Raw genomic sequence first — 24,415 nt, 5'->3', positions numbered from 1 at the left:
GTGGTTCGATTGACATACGGGTGTGGTTTGTTTTCCACGACAAAGGTTCCAAGATTTTAGTTAAAAATCTCTTTTTAGTAACTCAAAAAAGATTGGGAACCAGTCCAAACAAACTTTGGTTTAACTTATTTCAGCAAGTTTAAACCGACCCCTCCACACCTATATAGTTCAATTAAGAAGAGAAAGTAATGGAATTGAAAGTTTTCTTTTCCTTTCTTTTTTTTAATTTCACAATTCTCTTTTCCTTTCCTTTCTTTACACTTTCTTTCCAAATTTGAAGGAAAACTTTTCCTTTTATTTTCTTCTTTCTTTCTCACCTTTTCTTTTCCTTTCTCCTCTTAAATGAATCTCTGAAACACAAGTTATTCTGATTTTCCTTTTCTTTCTTTCCAAAAAAAAACTTAGGAACACAAATCACTTTTTATTTTCTTTCATTTCTTTTTCTTTCATCTCCTAAATGAGACTTGGGAACACTGTTTAGAGTTTAGTTTTTAAGGTTTAACTTTAGGTTTTAGTTTTAGGGCTTAGCATCATGCTTTAAGGTCTACGTCTTTTAATTTCTTGTTAAAGGAACTCACCCGAGAATCCGATATAAGTAAATTGAAAATAAAAGGTGTTATAAACAAGTACGTCCCCACTCTAGACATTTTACTATGGAAATGGAAGACCACTAAGAAAACAAACTAAAAAGATAAATAATTTCCTTAGACAAAAAGGGTTAGCCTTTGTGGTTTAATTACTTTAGGGTTTATTAATAAATATTTTGACATATCCAGAATTCCGTACGAGCTAAAACAAACGGCTGATGGAATATTATCATTCAAGATTTCAGTTACGCTGGATAACCACTCAAAACAGTACAGATCGATATCCGGCCAATATTAGATCGGGCGCATAAGCCCTTATCGGTTCCCATGAGTTAGAGATGCTTCGGGCTTACATGACATGTTTGTTTTTCAATTAAATTTTGAAGGAGCATGCATACCTCACTTAAGACCTTGTGAATGAAGTCCTTGACTTCGAATACGAGTTGGTCAGATTCAGACAACTCCGGGAAGAGATAGAAAGCGTGAACCATGTTTGGGTAGTCCACCAAGTACGCTTCTTTCCCGGATTTCTTGAGCCACTGATGGTACCTAATTTGCCAGTCCCGTAGAATATCAAACAACAACCATGGTGGGCGGAAAATCCATTTTAGATATGTCTGTAGCATTAGGCCCGCTAACATTGATCAAAGCATGGTCCCGGTTGTGCGGTTCATCTAGAGGCATGAATGCATTCCATAACCAATCTGTCCGCTTCAGTGACAGGATAGGCACTGATCCATCTAGACGCATCTCAGAATCAGTTCGCTCTGCTCCTCCAAAGAATGGTTGTATTTCCACAAGGCCGGTTACCTTCAAAATACGATGGTGTTAATTAATCAACTGGATCTTGCTGGTTAAGTCAAGGATGGATGTCAAGACTCATGACCTAATGGCCTAGTGGTACGGTAAAGGTGGAAGTTAGGTGTTAAAAAAATTTATTGGATGTCAAGACCGTTCCTTAAGATGTTGGAAGTTGATTTGGGAGGCTCTTTGAGCAACATGATGAGCCATGTTTGCACCAGCGCTGTCACCGGCGAGAAAGCAGCGAATATCTGCATTCTCCGGTAACCATTTCGACCTATTCTCTTCAACGTCAAGAAATTTCAGCACATCGAACCCATCGTCATGATGCATGGGGTGTCGGTGCTCTGGTGAAAGACGATAATCAACCGAAACAACTATGGCAGGCAATTCTCTTGTGAACTTGCGACAAACTTCGTCGTATAGCTTTGCATCCGCGGAGAAGATAACATATCCACCTCCATGGAAGAACACCATCACGGGAAGATCTTCTAAGGCATATTGTGTGGGGACATATACGCGGAACCAAAGCTTGCGACTTGGATCCACCACCACATCGTATGTCTTGACACCATTGATTGGTTTAGACGATGGCGGATTTCGGAAGTCTACGGGTTTGAAAAGACGGCGGTTCACTGTACCGTCTTCCCGGGCAGTGAGTTTGATTACAATGTCGACTACCCAAAGTGCAATTCGTGTTTTCAAGGGCAAGGATAGAGATTTAGGAGTTTTGGCTGCAGATACCATTGAATGGGTAGAGAAATGATAAAAAAAAAAAAAGAATAATTTCTGTGTTTGTGTCAAAACCAAACAATAATTCATACGTTTATAATGCAATATGAACGTGGTTATGTCACACCATGTTTGATTATTTTAAGTCAAACTATATTTGTTTTTTCATTCATGATAAACGTTAGCAAGCCTATTGGCATTGCTTTGATTATCAATACATCGAATAAAGTTTCATATTGTCAGTTAAATAAAACGTTAACCTAATCATGGTCCCGATCATGGAAGCAAAAAGCAAAGAAACGAAATGCAAATATTATTTGCAGAAAAAAATATTTTTTTTATTTTTGTAGGGTCCCTTTTTGTTCAATAGCGTTTTGTATTTATTTAAACGAATCACAATGTATTTTGGTTAGCTTGTAGTTTTCTTTTATATATGTTTGGTCTCGAGACCTGAGCCCATTGGGCCGTATATAATAGAAAGAGGCATGGGATGCTCTCACTATATATATATAGGGAAGCATACCCATGCACTCAACAGCCTTTTGAGAAACATATTATCTTCTACTCATCTACTCTCATCTCCTCTCACCTTTCCTTTTCGGGACATAACCCAAATCAAACAACATCCGAGATCTCGGTTCTCTACTAGTGATTTCGCTAGCTAGTAGTGAGATTAATCCAAGAACTCTAGTTGTTTGTTGTTGATCCGTTCTAAGAACCTACAATTGGTATCAGAGCTTTCTGCTATACTAGTTGTAGTTCTTGGGTCACAACCTTGGATTTTGGTCTTATTTGTGTGTTGAAGACTTGTATTCAATTGTTAAAGTGGGTCTTCGGATTCACTTGTGTATTAAAAGTGTGTTTGCAAGTTGAAAAAAGCTAGTTTGAAGCATTCGGGTTGTTTTGAAGTGTGTTTGTGTGTTCTTGTGTTGTTAAAAAGTGTTTAGATTCAAGGGTTTATGTGGTTTGAGCCTTGAAATTGGTGGTTTTAGATCTACAAGTGTTGAAGTATTTGCATTCGAGTTTCCATAAAGTGTATAAAGTTGTACTTGTGTGAAAAGATATGTAGAAAGTACAATCATTACCTTCAAGAAAACAGATCTAATCGAATTAAAATCCATTTTAATCGATTATCAAACCATTCGAACCGAGTTAAGAAACCAATCGAATCAAAATTCATAACCAATCGAAATGAGTCTTAATTCAATTAGATTCAAATTCCTATTCGATTCAATTGAAATCCTATTCGATTCGTTTACCTATTCTATTTGAATCCTTTTCAATTTGATTTCTTTGTACTTAAAGCATTCTGCAAAATCTGTTTAAGTGAACTTTTTGATCAAAAATTGACTTGCATGATGACTACTGGTACTGAGGAGATAAATAATTTCATTATCTTAGAGAATGAGGCCGAGACCATCAACAAACCACTAAACTACTCAAGTGGGATAACGACTTTGAAGAATTTAAGTGGCGTTTTAAGAATTACATAAGAATAACCGATGATAGAAAAATGATGGCATATAATGATGATGATAGAAAAATGTTCCCAAGCCAGTGACGGCCTATAATGATGATGATAGAAAAATGTTGAGTGATGATCAACAAGTCTATGGTGTCCTAAGTGTGTGCCTCTCTCTAGAAATTGCTCAAACTTTAAGAGACCACACTACTGCTAAAGGTCTTTGGGATGCACTGGTTAACAAGTTTTAAAGGAATGTATTGATCAGAAACAATAAGAAAGCCATGATGAAGGGTGAATTCAATATGTTTAATCACATACAAGGAGAAACGGTTGGATCTCTTATTCATAGGTTTGAAACATTGATCACCAAGATGAAGAGTGCTGGTATTGATTATGATCAAATTGAAATCAATGACAAGCTGTTGAACTCCTTGCCCTGTACTTGGAACAGTAGTGTGATCATAATCAAGAGAACAACGAATTTGCAGGTCACTTTTCTATCTCATTTGACATCCACCATTAAGTTATTTGAAATGGATGGAAAACTCAGATTGCGCAACCATATCAGTTCTATAAATCATGCTGGAATCTCTACTGGAACAGGAGTTAACACAGCTTTTCTCAGCCAAGCACATCCCACTATTCATCTAGTCGATGGGGTGAAGATGTTTTATGCTCAATCAACACAAAACTCTACATTCAAAACTTCTACAAGTTAGCAGACATCATCCGGTTCAAACTCCTTTTAATAAGCAGTTGACAAAGATGTTAAGCAAGCCTTAAAAGCTCATGGGATTAACAAGCCTGCAAGTAGTTCACCCTACTCCCCTCCTCAAGTTGATGAACCACACATTGCATTGTTTCACGCATTTATGGAAAGTCATAAGGAGCTGTTGTAGGGAAAGCTTTCACCTCCTTCATTTCAACAAGGAGATATTCCCGATATCAACAAGAAGGATCTCAAGAAAATGGAAATCAAGTATCAGATGGTCATTGTTGTTCATAGTGAATCAAACTTCATGAAGAAGTACGGAAGAAACAGGTTCAGAAATTGAGACGGGAATAGAATTGGGTTTGACAAGGACAAGCTTCGATGCTACAACTGCAATGAGGCTGAGCATTTCGCGAGAGAGTGCACAAACCTATCTAAGCCTGCCAACGACATCAAGATTACTGAGGTTTCTAACAACGAAGGTGGAAGAAGAAGTGACAAACGGCGTGATCAAAGCACCTCATCAAAACCAAGAGTTCCCCGAATCAGTCAAGGTAATTCAACGAAAGGGAACTCTAGATCAAGCTCAAAGGTCTTGATCACTTTTTCAGCTGATGCAACTAAACCAGATTGGGAGGATGACCAATTCTGTGAGCTGATCAATCCGCTGACCTTCGCTGGTATGGCGTTGTGAATGAAGATCAACCCTCGTCAAGCTCTGCTGTAGAAGCATATCAAACCGTTTCAAACTTTCCTGAGGTACACAAACTTTGCTCTCAAGCTTGCATTAATAAAACAGAGAGTTATGGAACTCATAATGTTGCATTAATAGATGAAAATCTAAGAATTAAATGTCAGAACGATGATTTCAAAAAGGCTGAAAAGATTTTGCCTCTTGAATTAAAGCCCATAACAATGATATGGCTAAACTAAATAAGAAATTGTTTCAGTCTAACAAACTAACTGAGTTTCATGAAAGACGTGTTGTAGAATTAAATTCTAAAATTGAGAAGCTAGAATTTAGACTTAGCCCAAAGAAAGATAGTTGTAGACAAATTTGAGTTTGCGTTTGAAAAACTGAATGGAATTCTTGGGGCATAAATTGGGGTGAAACAAAAGACTGGTTTAGGCTTTGATCACACAACAGTTCCACCTCCATTCAATGAGAACTACACTAGCCTACCTCATTTTAGTTTCAATACGCCACCTAAGGACAAAATGGTCTATGGTATTGGTCATGTGCCAAAACCCAAGACATTCATTCCTCTTGTCTCCAAAACTCTTGATCCCATTTGTATATCAAGTAGTTCTAATGGTGATTTATCTTCCTCAGCAAGTCATGTAGAAGAAAGTGGGTATGTGGAAAAGGACATAAGTTATGGAAAGAAAAGAGTTTTAAATACACTTTTTGATTCCAATGTGAATCTAAAACAATCATTTGTTAACTCAATCTGTAACAATAATACTTTGAAAAATACTTTGAATGATCATGTAATTCGTGACAATGTTAATATTGGCACTTCTCAAAATGCTTTGAATGAAAATGATAGTTTTGTTTCTGATAGTGATTTTGATACCATTTATGATGAAACTTTCGTTAAGAATAATGTTAATACAAATGTGGTTGATGAGACGAACATAACTAGTTACTCATCAAAATATTGTAAAGTTGAGGGCAATTTTAATAAAAAGAAAGATTTTGAAAATGAAAGGGCAAGTACGTCAAGTAAATATGTTCCACCTCACAAAAACTCTTTCTTTCAATCAACTAATCATTATGAAAATCCTTAACTATACAATCATTTTAATAATAACTACCATGGTTCTCACCAGATAAGATAACTTATTCCTTTCCAAGCATCACCTTTCCAATCACATCGTGTATATCATAGTTTTATGAGTTCTATATGGGCTCTAGAAGAAAATGTTGTTATATTTGTGGTAACCCATTTCACCTTGCAAGACATTGCGAGAACTGGCATAAGCAACAAAAGGAAATGAACATTTAGTTTAATTAGACACGTTCAAAAGCTACACCCAGCTCAAGAACAAGGACTAACCGATCTGATAGTTCTGCTAGTGAAATGGACATGAAATCTAGAAACAATGTGAAAACCAGAAAACCTTTTTGGATAACCAAAAAGGTATGATCAAAAAGGGGTTCTAAGATTGAGAAATCACAGAAACCACTAAAAACTGAGAAAAAAATTCCAAAGATCGAGAGATCGGAGGATTTTGTTTTAAAACCTAGAAGAAGAAGGTCCAAAAGATAATCTAAAACAGGAACCATGACTCCGCATGGGTTCCTAAGGACTGTACTTCTGATTCTGATTCACCACAAAACTTCATATTTACAGAAAATAAAATAAAATTTTATGACTTAATGATTGACCTTCCCGAGACAACTAAGTCTCAGGAACCCATGTCTTATTAATTTCTAATGTGTGTAGGGTCAGTCAAGAAGGCATGTCAACAACATTTTACACTTATACAGTAGCTGCACCTGACACATGACTGGAGACGAGTCCTTACTGATTGATGTTCAACTGTACGATGATGGACATGTTTCATTTGCTGGTGACATGGAACGAAATATCATGAAGAGATGAAAAGTATCAAACGGGATCTTAACGTTTGATGATGTCAATCTGGTGGAGCAGCTCAACCACAATCTGCTCAGCGTCTCACAGATTTGTGATCGACAGTAATCCACGTTATTCATAGAAAAGGAATGTTTGATCTTAAAGCCAAGTTACATAGTCCTTGAGGAATGGATCTTGATGTGTACTCCAAGGCATAATGATGCTTACATATTGGACATGAACAATTCATACTCACGTCGAATTGCCTCATGTTTGATTTCTAAGGCCTCGGAGAACGATTCATCACTATGATATAGACGTCTTAGACATGTTAACTTTAAAAATGTAAACAATCTGGTCAAAGGTAAGCATGTGAAGGGCTTGCCTATTAAAATGCTCTCTTACATTGAAAAATGTCTTTCGTGCTCGAAATGCAAGCAACACAAGCTCCCTCACAGGCCTAAACTGTCAATACCATAGATTCCATTCTTCAACTGTTAGATATGGATTTTTTTGGTCCCTTTCATCCTTTTAGCAATCGGCCGAAAAGCCATTGTCTTGTTATTACTGATGATTTTTCGTGTTTCAGTTGGACTTTCCTTTTAGGGCACCAGGATGAAACTGCACAATTTTTAATCAGATTTATAACTTGTGGAGAGGCAGACTGACAAGAAGGTGAAGTGTATTTGAAGCGACAATGGAACTTAATTCTGTGACAAGGTTGTGGATGGCTTATGTCAATCAAATGGGATAGACTGTAAGTTTAGTGCCCCATACACTCCACAATAGAATGGGGTTGCTGAACGTCGCAATCGAATGTTGATCGAAGCTGCACGAACCATGTTGTCAAGCTCAAAACTTCCATTATTCTTATAGGGTGAAGCAATCAATGTTGCATGCTTCATACAGAATTGTGTGGTCATCAACAAGCACTTAAAGAAGACTCCTTTTGAAGCCTACTATAAGACCAAGCCGCAAGTCAACTACTTCAATACATTTGGATGTCCATGCACACTACTCCATACAGATGCTCACCAAGATCCAAAATTCGCTGAAAAGGCAGATGAGTGTTACATTGTTGGATATGCATCCAACAAAACCACTTATCGTGTCTACAACAAGAAAACAAAGGTGATTGTGGAATACTTCAATGTTGACTGGTACGAGCTTAACCCTACAGATGCTCGTATGGGACCCAACTGGTTGTTTGACTATGACTACCTATTCAACCCGTTTCGTGGCATGTCTAACCCACCCTAAACGAGCACTCAAGTTCCAACTTCTATACCTGAACCAGTGTTACTGCAAACTCTTGTTAATATCCTGAATGATGTCAGCTTGTTTGCTGGCCCCTCCACTAGAAATGTTCATCAAGCAGTCCCTCCTCAAGTTGTCAACAATCCTGCTCCTCAAACCGCTGATACAACCGATCTGGTAGTCGTCGAAGACACATATGCTTTTGACTCGAATGAATCATTCATGTCAGCTGACAATGTTAATTAAGTTCAGACTGAGCCCGCAACAAACGTTCAAGCAGCACCAAGTGTTGTTGAATCTGTTCACACACCTCCCTCTTCAAATGATATTGTTCAAGTTGTTGCTGCTGACGAACCTGTTGCTGGTGATTCTAACACACTGCCACTACTCTTGTTCCTACAGTTTCTGTTCCATTCATAGAGAATCTCTGGGATGGTCCCTTTTCATAAGAACATGTGGTTGATTAACCTGAAATTGTTCAGATGACCACTGATGTTCTAATCAATGCTCCTCGCATATTCTATCCCATTGAGAGCTTGACAGTTGATCTTCAAGCGGAATCAGTCACTCAAGTGGAAGACATTCCCCAGCTACCCATATATTGGACACACCTAACAGAAAACATCATTGGTTCTCCCTCAACCGGCATCCAAACAAGGAGTAAATCTGGTGCCATTAACAAATATCTTTTTGCTTGTTTTGTTTCACAAGGTCGAACCGAAGGACTACAAGGTAGCTCTTAAGGAAAGCTCCTGGTTTGAAGAAATGCAAGATGAGCTGTTACAGTTTAAGAAACTCAGTGTGTGGAGGCTGGTTAAGAAGCTTGAGAAGAAGAAGCCAATTGGTACAAGGTATGCGTTAAGAAATAAGAAGGATGGCAAGGGGGTGATAATAAGAAACAAAGAACAACTCTTAGTACAAGGTTTCTCTTAGCATGAAGGTCTTGATTATAATGAAGTCTATGCTCCTGTCGCTAGGCTCGAGGCAATTCGTCTCTTTCTGGCCTATGCTTCATACATGAACTTCAAAGTATATCAAATGGATGTGAAGACTACCTTCTTGTATGGGAAAGTAATAGAAGAAATTTACGTCAAGCAACCACCAAGTTTAGAATATTCTGAACGAACCAATTACATATACCGTCTTGATAAAGCACTCTATGGCATCCATCAAACACCTCATGCTTGGTATGCTACCTTAGCAAAACATATTTTGAAGAATGGCTATAGAAGAGGTGTTATTAATGAAACACTCTTTATTAATAAGGTAAAGGATGTTCAGATTCTTGTCCAAGTGTATGTTAATGATATTATCTTTGGGTCAGCATGTGATAAGCCGTGTAGAGAGTTCGCAAAGGTCATGAAGAATCGGTTTGAAATGAGTTTGTTGGGGTAAATGACTTTCTTTTTCAACCTTCAAGTTGAACAAAAGTCGGATGAGATTTTGATTCATCAAGAGTGTTCGAGAAATTGTTCAGAAATTTGGGTTCAAAGATGCCAATTCCTTCCTCAATCCTATTGCTACTAGACCTGTTTTAGCTCCAGATCCATTGGGAAAGTCAGTCAATCAACACCTTTATCGGTCCATGATTGGCTCCCTAATGTATATCACCGCCAGCAGACCGGACACTATGTTCCCTGTCTGTCAGTGTGCAAGATAACAATGTGATCCAAAAGATTCTCATATAACTGCAGTCAAGCGTATCTTTCGGTATCTAAAGGGAAATCCTTTCTTAGGTCTTTGATATCCCAAAGACTCCCCTTTGGTACTGCACGCGTACACCGACAGTGATTACGGGGATGTAATCTTGACAGAAAATCAACATCAGGAGGATGTCAGTTCCTGGGAGAACGGTTAATCTCTTGGAAATGCAAAAAGCATGTTACCATATCCACCTCTCTTCTGAAGAAAAATACATTGTCACTTACGCCTGCTGTTCACAAGTGATATGGATCCAGCATCAGCTGCTGGATTACAATTAGATTTTTTTTAAAACCCCTATCAACTGTGATAACAAAGCAGCAGTTTGTATTGTTAAAAACCCGGTCCAACAATCTGAGACAAAACATATTGACATTTGAATGCATTTCATTCGTGATTGTTATGACCAGAAACTTTTCTACATTGAAAGGGTCCACATAGATTACAACTTTGCCGACCTTTTCACTAAACCCTTTGATCGTACCCGATTCTTATATCTTGTAGAATCGTTGGGTATGATCTCTTTTGATTAAATTTCTTTTACCTTTTTATGTGTTTAAAATTGTAAATACTTTTAAAATATGTCTCAATTTTAGAGTGAGAGAAAGGGTTATGTTTAACACACCAAAAAGATTTTTAATTACAATTTCTTTTAAGGAAATAAAAAATGAGTCACTTGACTTGCCCAAAAGATTTTATTTTCTCTTTAAGAAAATCAGAAAAAGTTTCAAAAAGATATTATCTCCTTTAGAGGGAGCTCCTTCTTAGAGGGAATCAAATAATATAACATTATAAATTTTTGAGAAATCGATCCGACCTTTGAAAAATGATAGAAAATTGTCTTTAATGATCCTGGTACATTAATATAGTAGATCGAAAGCCAACAATATCATTGCTTGATGTGTAGATAGACTTGACAAACGAGTAAGTGTCATATTGCTATTAACTTAAATTCCTGCCCATGCTAGTGGTTACACATTCATGAAGTGGTTGCTGGCTCCAAATAAAGTCATATAAATGAAGGCAAAAACGTAAATAACATGTTATACCCAAGCATTTCTTTACCTGATCATAGTTGTCTTATGTAATCTTGTGTCAATTTCATTTTATTGAGTCAAGAAAAGAAAATAAAAAGTGAGAAAAGAAAACTAAAAGAAAATTCGAAAGAAGTCTGTCTTAGGATTTTTGTCTTCTAATTTATTTCTTCCTTTACTTTGATTCAAACCTTGGACTTTTTTATGTTTGTAGTCATACAAGATCTGATTGTTAAGGCTTTGAATCGTCTGCTTTATTTTATTTTCTTTTTTTTTTGTTCAAGCCTTGGGCTTTCTCTGTTTGTAGTCATACAAGAACTGATTGTTAAGGCTCTGAACTTCTTATTTATTTTAATATTTCTAGATAGAGTCAAGTGTCCATAGTAAGTGTCCGAAGTGTGAATAAGCGTATTGTGATCAAATAAGAAATGTTTGAGTCAAGTTGAGGTGACATGTGAAAGCAAATTAACCGCAAGGTATGATGGAGTCTGTAATTCGTTAGATTAAGTGGGGACCACTCAAGCAATATGCCTAATACATACCTTAACATATCACATTGACATCAAAATACTTGTTAAGTTTAAAGTGAAAATAATTTTTGAAAGAGAAGTGCGATCTATGACGTTAACAGATAGTGTGATTTTATTTCGTGATCTTTCTTACCAAAATGTGTAAACTTCTAATATTTATAATTAGTATATCAGATATAATATTAATTTCAACTTTACCTAAAATTATTTTATAGTATTTTGATTTTGTTTTGTTTTTTACTTAAATTTTTCTAAGTAAGTTTTATTTTCCTTTCCTTTAATTTTATTTTACCCACTTTATTTTTCCTTACGTGTCATTTTATTTTAATTTTTACTTTTGCTTTTATGTTTTAATTTTTAAATTTCAAGTGTAGCTTTTATGGGTTTATGTTAAGGTCTTTGGTGCAAAAGTTGTTAAGTGGTGGACCGGCAAAAAAAATTATATCTTTTATATATTTGAGTGGTTGGATTTGGTGGGTGAATATTTTCTGGGTTTAAATTTGTAAATATTTTTAGAGTTCGGGGGCTGAGAGTGTAAAATCATTTAAAAACTCGAGATGTTTTGACCCTATCGCGAGATATGATGACCCTATAAATAGGGCCGACCAAAGTATCTTTAATTTATCACTTGCACATTTCCTTCAAACACTCTCCAACTTTCTCTGTCTACCTTATCCTAGCCATCGCCTTCTTACCATCAAAACCCTAAATCAAACAACAAATTTACTTGTTTCTCGTTCATTACACTTGATAAATCATCAAAGATGGACCCTTATCGATTGGTATTCCATCTTCGTTGGTTGAAATCTTGTTTGATTTCAACCTTGTTCTTGAACAGTTCCCGTTGGAATCGTTCAAGATCATAAGGGGTCTTATATGTTGTTGTTTAGTTATTTAGATGATATAATCTTATCATCACTGTCCTAAGGTATGTTAGTGTTGATTTAATTGAGTTTTCATTTATGCTTGTTTATATTTTAGATTTTAAGTCTTTTTCATACCTTTTTGGGTGTACTTGACCTATGATATGTGTTTGAATATGTATGAGGAATGCCCAAAAATAATTATCGATTTTATATAGACCCTGATAAGAAGGAGATGGAAGATTTGGACAAAGTGATATGTTTGATTCGAGTATAATTTGATTCGAATCGAATTCATAAACCATTTGAATCGAATTTCAAATTCGATTCGAATCAAATATGCTCACAGAAGATTTCTCTAAGTCAAAATGAAACGAATCGAGTTGATAAACAAATCATTCGAATAAATTTTGATTCCAACCGAATCGAATGCAAAACCATTTGAATCATGTTCCAGAATTGATTTGATTGGTTTGAAACTCGATTCGATTCGTTTCAAACTCGATTTGAATCGTTGATAGTTGGACAAATTCAAACTTTAACATATTAATAAGGATTCGAATTGGTTATACCTAAAACTAATAGAATTTCAAAGATATAAATCTAATCTAACGCATTTTGAATCGAATCGAATCTCCTGATTCGATAAGATCAAACTAAACTAGATCAGATTCCTTTTAATCTCGACTCGATTCGTTTTATGTTCGATTTGAACGGTAAACACTTGGAACATTGTCATCAGTATTTATCCAACTCGAATCCTTTTATACCAGATTCGATTCGAATCTTTTTCTGCTCTGGCCTTTGAAGCTTAAAGTGGTGATTCGTATGGCGTTTGGTGTGACACATTTTGGCGTAACAGGTTTCTCGCCCTTTCCAAACTCTTCAGGTAACCAACCGGTCCCGGGTCTGATTGGGATTTGTGCGCATTGCTTATCCTTAGGTTTTAACAACCTTGGTGTAAAGAGTTTTGAATACAAGCACTCCTCCTTCCAGTTACTACATACCCGCCACGTAGAATCATCTTTAAGAAGAAGAAATATCGGAAAGCCCAAGGAAGATCGAATGTTGAAAAATGTTTGAAATTTTTTGTTTTAGGCATAAGCCTTGGACTTGCGTGTGATGTTTGTGTACATGAGGCAAAGTATAACAATATTTGTATACATGAGGCATAAACAAATCAATAATAACCAAATAATAAGCATGTGCATTTGAACAATCAAATAGGGCCTACATAATTTCTAATCATGCAACCCTAAAAGTATAAAAATAAGCTATAACCAACTAGAACACTACGTCTAATGTCTTGTCTTATAGTCACGGTTCTGATACCAATATGTAACACCCCGACTAAAGCGGAAATGCCTGAGTGTGACGTACAGATTGCTCAAAACACATGTGATACTATTAAATGAAAATATTATCATTAACTAATTTAAACATCAAGTACACAAGTTTGTAACAACGAATACAAGGAAAATACAAGAATAATTAGCAACTTGTTCATTATTAATATAACCTAAGTTCTAGTGTCTTCTCCATCTCATTCTCTAATGAATTGTACCTGTAGCATACATATAAAATAAAGTCAACTAATTGAATAGTTGTTAAGTTCACACAAGTTTGTTATAAGTACATACAAATCATATAATTTCATGAAACTTAGTGTAGTAATAGCGCAAGCAATGTCTTTTCCAATTGGTAACAACCAATGTACTCGGATCGGGAGTCCCTTTTCCACTCATAACATCGAGGTCCTGAGCGCAAGGGGGGGGGAGTATGATCATGGGGTTCTGATAGGATAAGGTTTGAGGCCTTAAAACTGAAAAGTAGCATTTTAGTGTTAAGCATGAAACTACAACCAAGAAACAAAAGTTTATGGGAAAAGTGGGTCCTCGCGCTATGCGACGCTTAAAGGCTAACTCCCTCACGCTACGCAAGGGAGATGGTTAATTGACCGTAGACAACTAACTAGTTGTCGCACTACGTGTCAGCTCGGTTCAAAATATTTCACGCTACGCAAGGGACTAGTTTGATAACTTTATCATTTTTATATTTTGGTTTTGATGATATGTTTATACAGTTAAGTTACTAAAATTTTTTATGAAGGTATCAATTAGGAAATTAAAATCTCATGACTAACCTGGATAAGATCAAGTCCTGACGTGAACCGAACACAAGACTTGACTATGTTACTTCAAAACTTTTGTTGAACTTGATACCATGTTTATGTTTGTTGAAGACATTGTTATGTTGTTGTTACTTATATTGTAATCACTTTTAAAAATAATCAACCGATAAGGATTTTACAACCCATAATCCAAGTCTATGTCATCCTCTTTCGCATTGGGGCACATTATATTAATCTCATCTTTTTTACTTACACGTATGTTTAAAAAGAATGTATTATATTTAATTGCTTGGTTGATCTCAATGATTTGCAGATATTGAATCCCTGGTATTCAAGGTTTAATTATTACACACTTAATCCTATGGTTGTAAAAGTCACTAGACGGACCCTAGGCGGTCGACTGGGGAGTTGGGTGTACTTGGAGTACTCGGGGAGTACTCGGAGAGTACTCGGAAATGGTAGATATAAAGAAAATTAAGTTTAGATATTATATATATGTCAAATATCAAAAGCTTATCAATATTTATAACAAAATAAGTGAATATCAATATAGATAAGATAAATATAATTCTAAATACTAAATTATTCAAAAAATTACTAATCATTAATTAAAAAAAGTGATATTCATGTTTTAATATTATAGAATATGAATTATGTTTTATTTTTTAAGTCAAAATCGGGCGAAGTTGTCCAAATAGATATAATTCTGGTTGAAGTTAACCATATATGATCGTTCTTTAATAACTAGGCGGAGTTAAAGAAACACCCCTCGATACCATACCTTGTAACAAGTATTTAGGGAGTACTCGGCCTTGTAGACCTACTTTTACAACATAATCCTAGTAGTTCAATTTGCATTACAATGATGAATCTTACTAGCTAACATGGTTAAAATTTTCCATTAAGATAAATTTTCTAACCTTAGTCTTAAAATAAAACAAACAAATAACCCTCATTCCCCCCCCCCCCATCTCTCACTCTTGATCATCATCAAAACCATGACCACTACCATTGTCGGGCATCCATGAATACCGGCCGCCGCTTGTTAGGTATTACGTGTACGCGGCTGACCCGAAAGGAATCGGATAGGGCGACAGAAATCAATACAATACAACGGCTCGGGCCTTAAGAACTTAACGGTATTTCTAATTGATTCCTAAAACGAATAACGTGTACCAAGTAAACGCAGCGGATAAACGAGAAGTAAAACTATACCAACAACCAATAACTAGCCAGAAAACTAAAACAGATAATAAAGAACCTGACTCGGCTTCTTTTTCTGATCGAAGAGAATCGGTTGCAACAGGACAATATTCCAGCCGTGTGGATGGATAATGTATTATACCTTTTATCAAAATTTGCAATATCAATACGTGGCTTCCACTTTCGATCCAAGAATGATGCAATTGGTTTTGTGGTGACGTCACAATAATCTCACACAAAACAATTGTGTGATATTAATTCACATGCAAAATAACTAGTGGTGGCAGTAGGGTTATCGCAAAAAAACACACAGAACAATTATGATAATAATATAAAGCAGTAAATATGAACAAGGGATTTACGTGGTTCGGTCACGGTGTGTAACCTACGTCCACGGGCAACGAACAGGGTCTCTTCTTTTATTGAGGTGCTCAAGAAATTACAAGATACAACATTGTTTATATAGGGAGGCTAACTAGGGTTTATTTCTTTCTCCATTAGTTACAAGAAATAATATAAAACGGGCCACTAAAGTTGAGTGGGTGGCCAGCCCATTCAACCCTTCTAGTCTTCAACTGCCCAACCCAAGACGGGCCGGGGCTACACCCATATAAAACCCAACAATCTCCCACTTGGAGCCTCGGAACGTCTTCACTTGCTCCACCTGTAAACACACCAGTACCTGTAATCTTTTGTCTTCAATATAAACCATGTCTTCTACCTGTTCGTCGCCACCTCCTCAACACTATTCCTGGAGACCAACTGAAGCTACACATAGCTTCAGTTTGTCCAAGGTCACAACCTTGGTAAACATATCCGCCGGAATCCTGTCTCCCCTAATGTTGTCCAACCGAATAGTCCCATCACTGACTAAACCCCGAATGTAATGATAACGCATATGAATGTGCTTTGTTTTACCATGATACACAGGATTCTTGGCTAATTTCACAGCACTTTCATTATCGCAGTACAATGGATAATCTGTTTGTTCCCTGCCTAACTCCTCTAAGAAAGTCTTCAACCAAACAAGCTCTTTACTCGCTTCAGCAGCTGCCATATACTCAGCTTCTGTGGTTGAGAGTGCCACACTCTTTTGCAGTCTAGACTTCCAACAGATTGCAGTATCCCCCATAGTGAACACATATCCCGTAGTACTCTTATAAGTCTCCTTACATCCGCCCAAGTCAGCATCTGAAAACCCTTTAAGAATTGCATTCTTGCCTTTAAAGCATAACGCCATCTTTGAAGTTCCCTTTAGGTACCTAAGCAGCCACTTCACTGCTTCCCAATGTGCTTTCCCTGGATTTGACATGAACCTGCTAATAACTCCCACTGCGTGAGCGATATCAGGTCTCGTGCATACCATTGCATACATAAGACTACCCACTGCAGATGCATAAGGAATCTTTGCCATCTCTGCCTTTTCTCCATCTGTACTAGGAGACTGATCCTTAGAAAGTTTAATATGACTACCCATAGGTGTACTTCGAGTAGCGATTTTCTCATTGCTCATGTTAAACTTCTCTAAAATCTTCCATATGTATTTCTCCTGAGATAAAGTTAGAGAACTGTCCTTCTTGTTTCTGGTGATGCTCATGCCAAGAATTTGCTTGGCTGGACCTAAATCTATCATTTCAAATTTTTCAGACATCTGTCGCTTCAACTTATTAATTTCTAACATGTCTGAACCGGCAATCAACATATCATCTACATACAACAGTAGAATGATATAAGAACTGGTGAATTTCTTGAGATAACAACAGTGGTCCATCTCACATCTTTTATATCCATTCCTGCCCATAAAATCATCAAACTTGATATACCACTGTCTGGGCGCCTGCTTCAACCCATAAAGACTCTTCTTTAACTTGCACACCATGCTTTCTTTACCAACTGTTTGAAACCCCTCTGGCTGTGCCATGTAGATATCCTCCTCAAAGTCACCATGCAGAAAAGCTGTCTTCACATCCAAATGCTCTAGATGTAAGTTTTCTGCAGCCACAATACTAAGCACCAGTCTGATTGTAGTCATTTTTACCACAGGGGAAAATATCTCATTATAATCAACCCCATGCTTTTGTTGGAACCCTTTCACTACCAATCGTGCTTTGTATCTCTTTGTATCATCACTTTCATCCTTGATCCTGAATACCCATCGGTTCTGAAGAGCTTTCTTCCCGGCCGGAAGCTTTGTAAGAACCCAAGTCTCGTTCTTGTTAAGTGAATCCATCTCTTCTCTCATCGCTTTCTCCCACTGAGACGAGTCTTTTAAGCTCATTACTTCAGAGTAACACTGTGGTTCACCATTCTCTGTCAGTAGAAGGTAATTAACAGAAGGAGAATATCTCTTAGGAGGTCTAATGGTTCTGGAAGACCTCCTAACCTCTAGCTGAGGTGTAATCATTTCTTGTTCTAGTGGAGACTGTTCAGTATTAGGCTCTGAACTCCCACTGTTAGAGAAATCCTCAAATTCATCTGCATTTTCTTCCAAAACCTCATCTGATGTTTCGGAGCTCTGACTATCAACCTTCTCACTTGAATCTTCAAACTCTACATGTTCTTTATCAACTTCTTGTGTGAATGACTTTCTATCTTTGTAAAGTCTTGCTTCATTAAAAACCGGATCACGAGCCCGAATTACCTTTCTGGCCTCTGGATCCCAAAGCCTATAGCCCATCTTTGCGTCTCCATAGCCTATAAAAGCACACTTCTTCGCCTTAGGGTCAAGCTTGTCCCTCTCAGTATCTTTTATCCCAATGTAAGCATCACAACCGAACACTTTAAGATGTTTGAATTTAACCTCTTTTCCACTCCATACTTCATCTGGAAGTCTGAATCCAAGAGGAACTGACGGTCCTCTATTTATAAGATATGCAGCAGTGTTGACTACATCTGCCCAGAAGGTCTTTGGAAGCCCTGCATTTAACCTCATTGCCCTAGCTCTTTCATTCAGTGTCCTATTAATTCTTTCGGCTACTCCATTCTGCTGTGGCGTACCGGGAACGGTATTAATCATCTTTATACCCCTCTCAGCAAAGTAATTATAGAATTCCTTGCTGATGTACTCCCCACCATTGTCAGACTTTAAACACTTCACTTTCAGATTCGTTTCCATCTCCACGGCTGCCCTCCATTTCTTAAAAATCTCAAATACCTCGAACTTGTTTTTGAGAAAATAGACCCATAGCTTCCGTGTAGCGTCATCAATGAAAGTAACGTAGTAGTTGGAGCCTCCTAATGATGATACTGGTGTTGGTCCATACACATCAGTATGAACGAGCTCAAGTTTCTTTGCTTTAAGTGTTTTTCCTGATTTTATGAAGGTGACCCGTTTCTTCTTGCCAAGCACACAAGGTTCACAGAACCCTGTATCAAGTTCCACCTTTTTCAAATCAGGGAATTTTCCTTTCTCTGCCAGTATCTTCAAACCTTTCTCATTCATGTGGCCGAGTCGTTGATGCACAAACATGATGGACTCGGTCCACTAGCCACTGAATTCACCTCTCCTGCTGAGATTGTTGCCATGTACAACGTACCCTTTTTCTTCCCACGAGCAATTACCAAGTTACCTTTATGACCTTCCATTGCCCTCCTCCGAAAGTAACACAATAACCTTCAACATCAAGCTGCCCAATAGAAATCAGCATCTTCCTTAACCCAGGAATTATTCTGACATCTTTCAGAGTCCATGTAGTTTCTAAAGAAGTCTTCAAGTCGATATCCCCCATCCCGGTAATATCTAGAGCCTCATTATTCGCCAAACGGACTTTACCAAAGTTTCCTGTTCTAACATTCATTAGGCTCTTTGTGCTAAACGTGGCATGGAAAGACGCACCAGAGTCCATGATCCAAGACTCAACTGTGTTCTCAACACAACAGACTAGGGCTTCATCATCTGAAACTTCATTTGTAGCAGCATTTACTTCCGAAGTAGATTTTACTTCCTTTTTCTGTTGAGGTGATGGAGGGTTGGTACATTGACTTCTGAAATGCCCATTCTCCTGGCAATTCCAGCAGGTAATATCTTTTCTTGGTCTAGACTTGCTTCTTTTCTTAGATTTTGATCTACCCCTGTTGCCTCCTTTGTTCTTGCTTCTCCCTCTACCTTCAACACTTAGCAAAGTGCTTGATGATTCTCCATTATTCCTCCTTCTAGAATCTTCATTCAAAATCAGGTCACGAACTTTGTTGAAAGTCAAGGCATCCGAACCAACTGAACTGGTGACTGCAATGATTGTTCCTGACCAGCTGTCAGGTAATGAAGACAAAAGTAGGCAAGCTTGCAATTCATCATCAATCTTGAACTTCACCGATGATAAACGTCTCAGGTGAGAATTGAAGGTGTATATGTGTTCGATAACAGAACCTCCCTCTTTCATGCGTGTGTTTACCAACTCCCGGATTAGGAACACCTTATTTGCAGATGATGGCTTCTCATACATGTTTGATAACGCCTCCATGATTCCATGCGCTGTGGTTTCGTCTAAGATGTTGTACGCCACGTTCATAGACAAGGCAAGCCTAATTGTTGACTTCGCCTTCTTGTCAATAGCTTTCCACTCATCTGTAATCTTTTCTGGCGGTTCCTCCAAAGCACATCTAGATCTTTCTGTATTAGCAAATCCGTGATTTGCATCTTCCACCATCCAAAGTTTTGTCCATCGAACTTCTCGATTTTCGTTTTACCCTCATCAGCCATAATACCGGAGATCAAAGAGTGAGAGCCAACACTGGCTCTGATACCACTTGTTAGGTATTACGTGTACGCGGCTGACCCGAAAGGAATCGGATAGGGCGACAGAAATCAATACAATACAACGGCTCGGGCCTTAAGAACTTAACGGTATTTCTAATTGATTCCTAAAACGAATAACGTGTACCAAGTAAACGCAGCGGATAAACGAGAAGTAAAACTATACCAACAACCAATAACTAGCCAGAAAACTAAAACAGATAATAAAGAACCTGACTCGGCTTCTTTTTCTGATCGAAGAGAATCGATTGCAACAGGACAATATTCCAGCCGTGTGGATGGATAATGTATTATACCTTTTATCAAAATTTGCAATATCAATACGTGGCTTCCACTTTCGATCCAAGAATGATGCAATTGGTTTTGTGGTGACGTCACAATAATCTCACACAAAACAATTGTGTGATATTAATTCACATGCAAAATAACTAGTGGTGGCAGTAGGGTTATCGCAAAAAAACACACAGAACAATTATGATAATAATATAAAGCAGTAAATATGAACAAGGGATATACGTGGTTCGGTCACGGTGTGTAACCTACGTCCACGGGCAACGGACAGGGTCTCTTCTTTTATTGAGGTGCTCAAGAAATTACAAGATACGACATTGTTTATATAGGGAGGCTAACTAGGGTTTATTTCTTTCTCCATAAGTTACAAGAAATAATATAAAACGGGCCACTAAAGTTGAGTGGGTGGCCAGCCCATTCAACCCTTCTAGTCTTCAACTGCCCAACCCAAGACGGGCCGGGGCTACACCCGTATAAAACCCAACACCGCTACCATTTTCTAGACACCATCAAAGACCACCGACAGGACATCTTGTTTACCCAACACATAATTTCTTATTTATGCAATTTCTTCCTCCATGCCTAATACCAATTTGTCACCACAAATCCTCAACGAGTACAAATTACCGTAGATTTAAGCACAAAACCCAATCACCATTTGCTTTTTTCCGACTATTTGATTCAACCCAGAATCCTGATTCATATATTGTTTGTTGACGCCATATTTTTGCCCTATACAGCTCAAAGCTTCGTATATGAATCTGTAATCATTCCAGTTTGCCCCATTTTGAAATATTTTAAAGTTGTTTAGGTTAGGGTTAGGTTCTCTTCAGGCCCGGCTCAAAGGGAGGGCAGGGAGGGCTCAGGCCCAGCCTCACTCCCCTTTAAGGCCCACAAGATTTAAAAAAAAGTTATTTGTATACTAGGCCCACAACCCACTTCATTAAAAACAAATTAACTTGCAAGACCCATGTTTAAAAATTGAATGTACTAGACAACATTTTTAACTTATTACTTATATTTCACTTTTAATCTTTTATTAAAACAGTAACTAGGTTATTAACCATCGATCAAGCCTTTGTAAACTTTTATTTAAGTTTTGGTTTTTAATTGTGTTAGTTTTAGTTGTTAATTTCTAATTTCTTATTTGTTAAGTTTTATTCAGTTATGATAATGAGTAATTAGTTGACTTTTAATACATGATAGAATGATAATTTATAACTAGTTATGGTAATATATTTTTTTTAAGATATTGCGCATCCTAGGTCTAAACACTTATCCGATAGTAAAAAACGTAAAAAAAGAAAAATAGAAGACAAATTGAGTCTTTTAGTTAGAAAATTTTGCTAAAAAAATCGTTTGTTTTGGTTTATTGTTATCACATTTGTCTAAATTATATAAGAGATTTTTGAGTTTGTACTTTAGGGCATTTCGTATTTCATGTCCCAGGCCCCCTTTTTTTGGATATTCTCATAGATGGTTCTCTTTAAATTCAGGACTTGAATCAATTGTAGCTTGAATCTGATGAGTAGGTGTTTGGTTATGACTAATTGATCACAATATTGTAATTTTAGTTTAAATATATGTTGGAATAAAATCACATTTAGTGGTTAATATATTTTGTTAGTTATAAAGAAAACGAATTAAAATGATTGAACTGACCATCATATATAAATAATTATTAATTATCCTCCAGTAATGAAGTAATGATAATCAAGCTATATTATGAGAATGAAAAAGAAATCTAAAAAGTTCGTGTTTTGACATTGCAGGTCCGTAAGTCAACATATGAATTAAATGGAAGTTATGTGGTGGAATTTAAGAGGACAAGCTTAGATATTAGGCTAGTGTTTGACGGATCACAAAAAGAAAAAGGATAACTGATGGAGGCTTAAGTATTGAAGAGTGTGCTATGTTGTATTTAGAAGAGTGTGATCGGGCTTACAATGGTGACCTATGAAAACGGGCATAACTTGGCATACGAAGCTCCGTTTTAAGCCTACGACCAGTCAAATCGAAGCTTGAGACGAGGAGTACGTTGTGGCAAACCGCCGAAAAATGCCTCATAGATAAAGTTATGGGCCTTTTTATGTTTTTTCATCAGTTTTTACATTTTAATTTATGGGTTTGTGTTTGGCCCATGGCATTTTTTTGGCCCATTTCAAATTTGAAAGTCTATTTATATTATGCTAATGTAATGTGAAAAGTCAGACTTGAATTTTATCAATAAATATTTTTCTTTTCATTTTCCTTGTTGTTCAGATGGGATTTGGGAGTTTTGAGAAGTTCATCACGAGCATTCACAGAATCAACGCGATTTGATATTTGTTATCGTTTTACCGCTGCATCAACAACAATGGGCTTGCCCACGTGATGATTTTTGTCTGACGGTTGGTTGGAAGTGGACACATGAGAGCAGAGGCTACTCGCCTCTAATGGTTTTTCGCATCGAGCATCCAATAAAGTGGAGCGGCTAATTTTATGTGATCACAACCGGGTATAGAGTAAGTGCTATTACAGGTACGAATTTGTTTTGATTGTGCTTGAACAAGAGTCTTTGTTAATGTTGTCTATAACGTTTGATCAAGTTATTGTGATTATTTTGTATTGAAGAAAGAACTAGTTGGTTTACCCGTGCTTCACGGCGCGGGAATGAATTGTCGTTTATTATTTTTGTTAGAAACTGTCAAAACATACATGGGAAATTATTTTAATGTGAAACATAGACGGTAAACAACTAAACTTAAGGCAAGTCAAGTGCCTTATGACATAGTTTACACGATATAAAACAAAAGAATACCCAAATTAACACACACATTCATTCTTTAAAGTAAACAGAACAAAATACAAAAGGGAAACTCCATAAACAATACATGAAATGGGCCTTAAAAATTGCACATCTTCTGTAGGTGAAGTAGCACACTCCCAACAGTTGACTTCATTTTAATATTATCACCGGATAACCTTCCGAAAACATGAAAAGTAATGAATGCGACAATTCTACTAAATAAGATTATTAAATCTTTAAATCTGTGTTCCGCACATTTCATCTTTAAAATTTTAGCAAAGCTTTCAACTTTGACGCATTTGAAGCATTGGAGTTTAAACATAACCGAGAGTTACTCTATCTTGTTGTACTTTTAACAACTAATTTAACTTTAATAGTATAGTAAAATCTAAGTTTGTTTAACATGAAAAGCACCTCGAAAATGAAAGCCGGATTTTCTGGTAACCTTCCCAAAACATGAAAAGTAATCATAGGAAAACAAACAGAAAGGAAAACTCTTGTTTCGAAGAGCACATATGTAACATAAAAAACCTCAGTTTTTGTATTTGCTTTATTGTGCTATATTAACAAAAGCTTTAAAAATGTTGTGTTAAGTGTATTTTTTTTCTTTTTTCCTTCTGTAGTTATACGAATGTAATCCAACCCCTAAAAATTGCATCAATTTATTTTAAACATAATCATACTTACTTTTAGATTCATGTTGCACAATGGAGAATTATGACTTGTTATCATCTGTGATTTGTCTTCTGCTACTCTAATAACCTTGATGAACGAAATCAATAATGTGTAGTAATATGTACCTGTTCATTTGATCTTGATTCATGGTTTTTTTTTATCGGGCTTAAAAGAATCCTTACACTTGATTCAAACCCGCTTTGATACCAAGTGTAGGTCCTAAAACTGGATCCGATAACGAACGGATTTGTTCTTGATAAACATGCGAGACGGGTGCGGTGAAATCAAACGACCGAACAAATAATATAAA

The 24,415-nt window shown here is 36.8% G+C and overlaps 1 pseudogene; it reads right to left on the bottom strand.

Annotated features, from left to right (window-relative positions):
- Positions 1-903: 903 nt before the first annotated feature.
- On the bottom strand, positions 904-2,135 carry LOC143550060 (putative carboxylesterase 18; annotated as a pseudogene).
- Positions 2,136-24,415: the final 22,280 nt, after the last annotated feature.

The sequence above is a fragment of the Bidens hawaiensis genome, unplaced genomic scaffold, assembly GCF_021521415.1.
Source record: "Bidens hawaiensis isolate Kalapana, Puna unplaced genomic scaffold, B.hawaiensis_p1.1 tig00015919_1, whole genome shotgun sequence".
In the NCBI taxonomy this organism is placed as follows: domain Eukaryota; kingdom Viridiplantae; phylum Streptophyta; class Magnoliopsida; order Asterales; family Asteraceae; genus Bidens; species Bidens hawaiensis.
The sequence above is the reverse complement of the archived record's forward strand: the minus strand, read 5'-3'. Positions and strand labels throughout refer to the sequence as shown.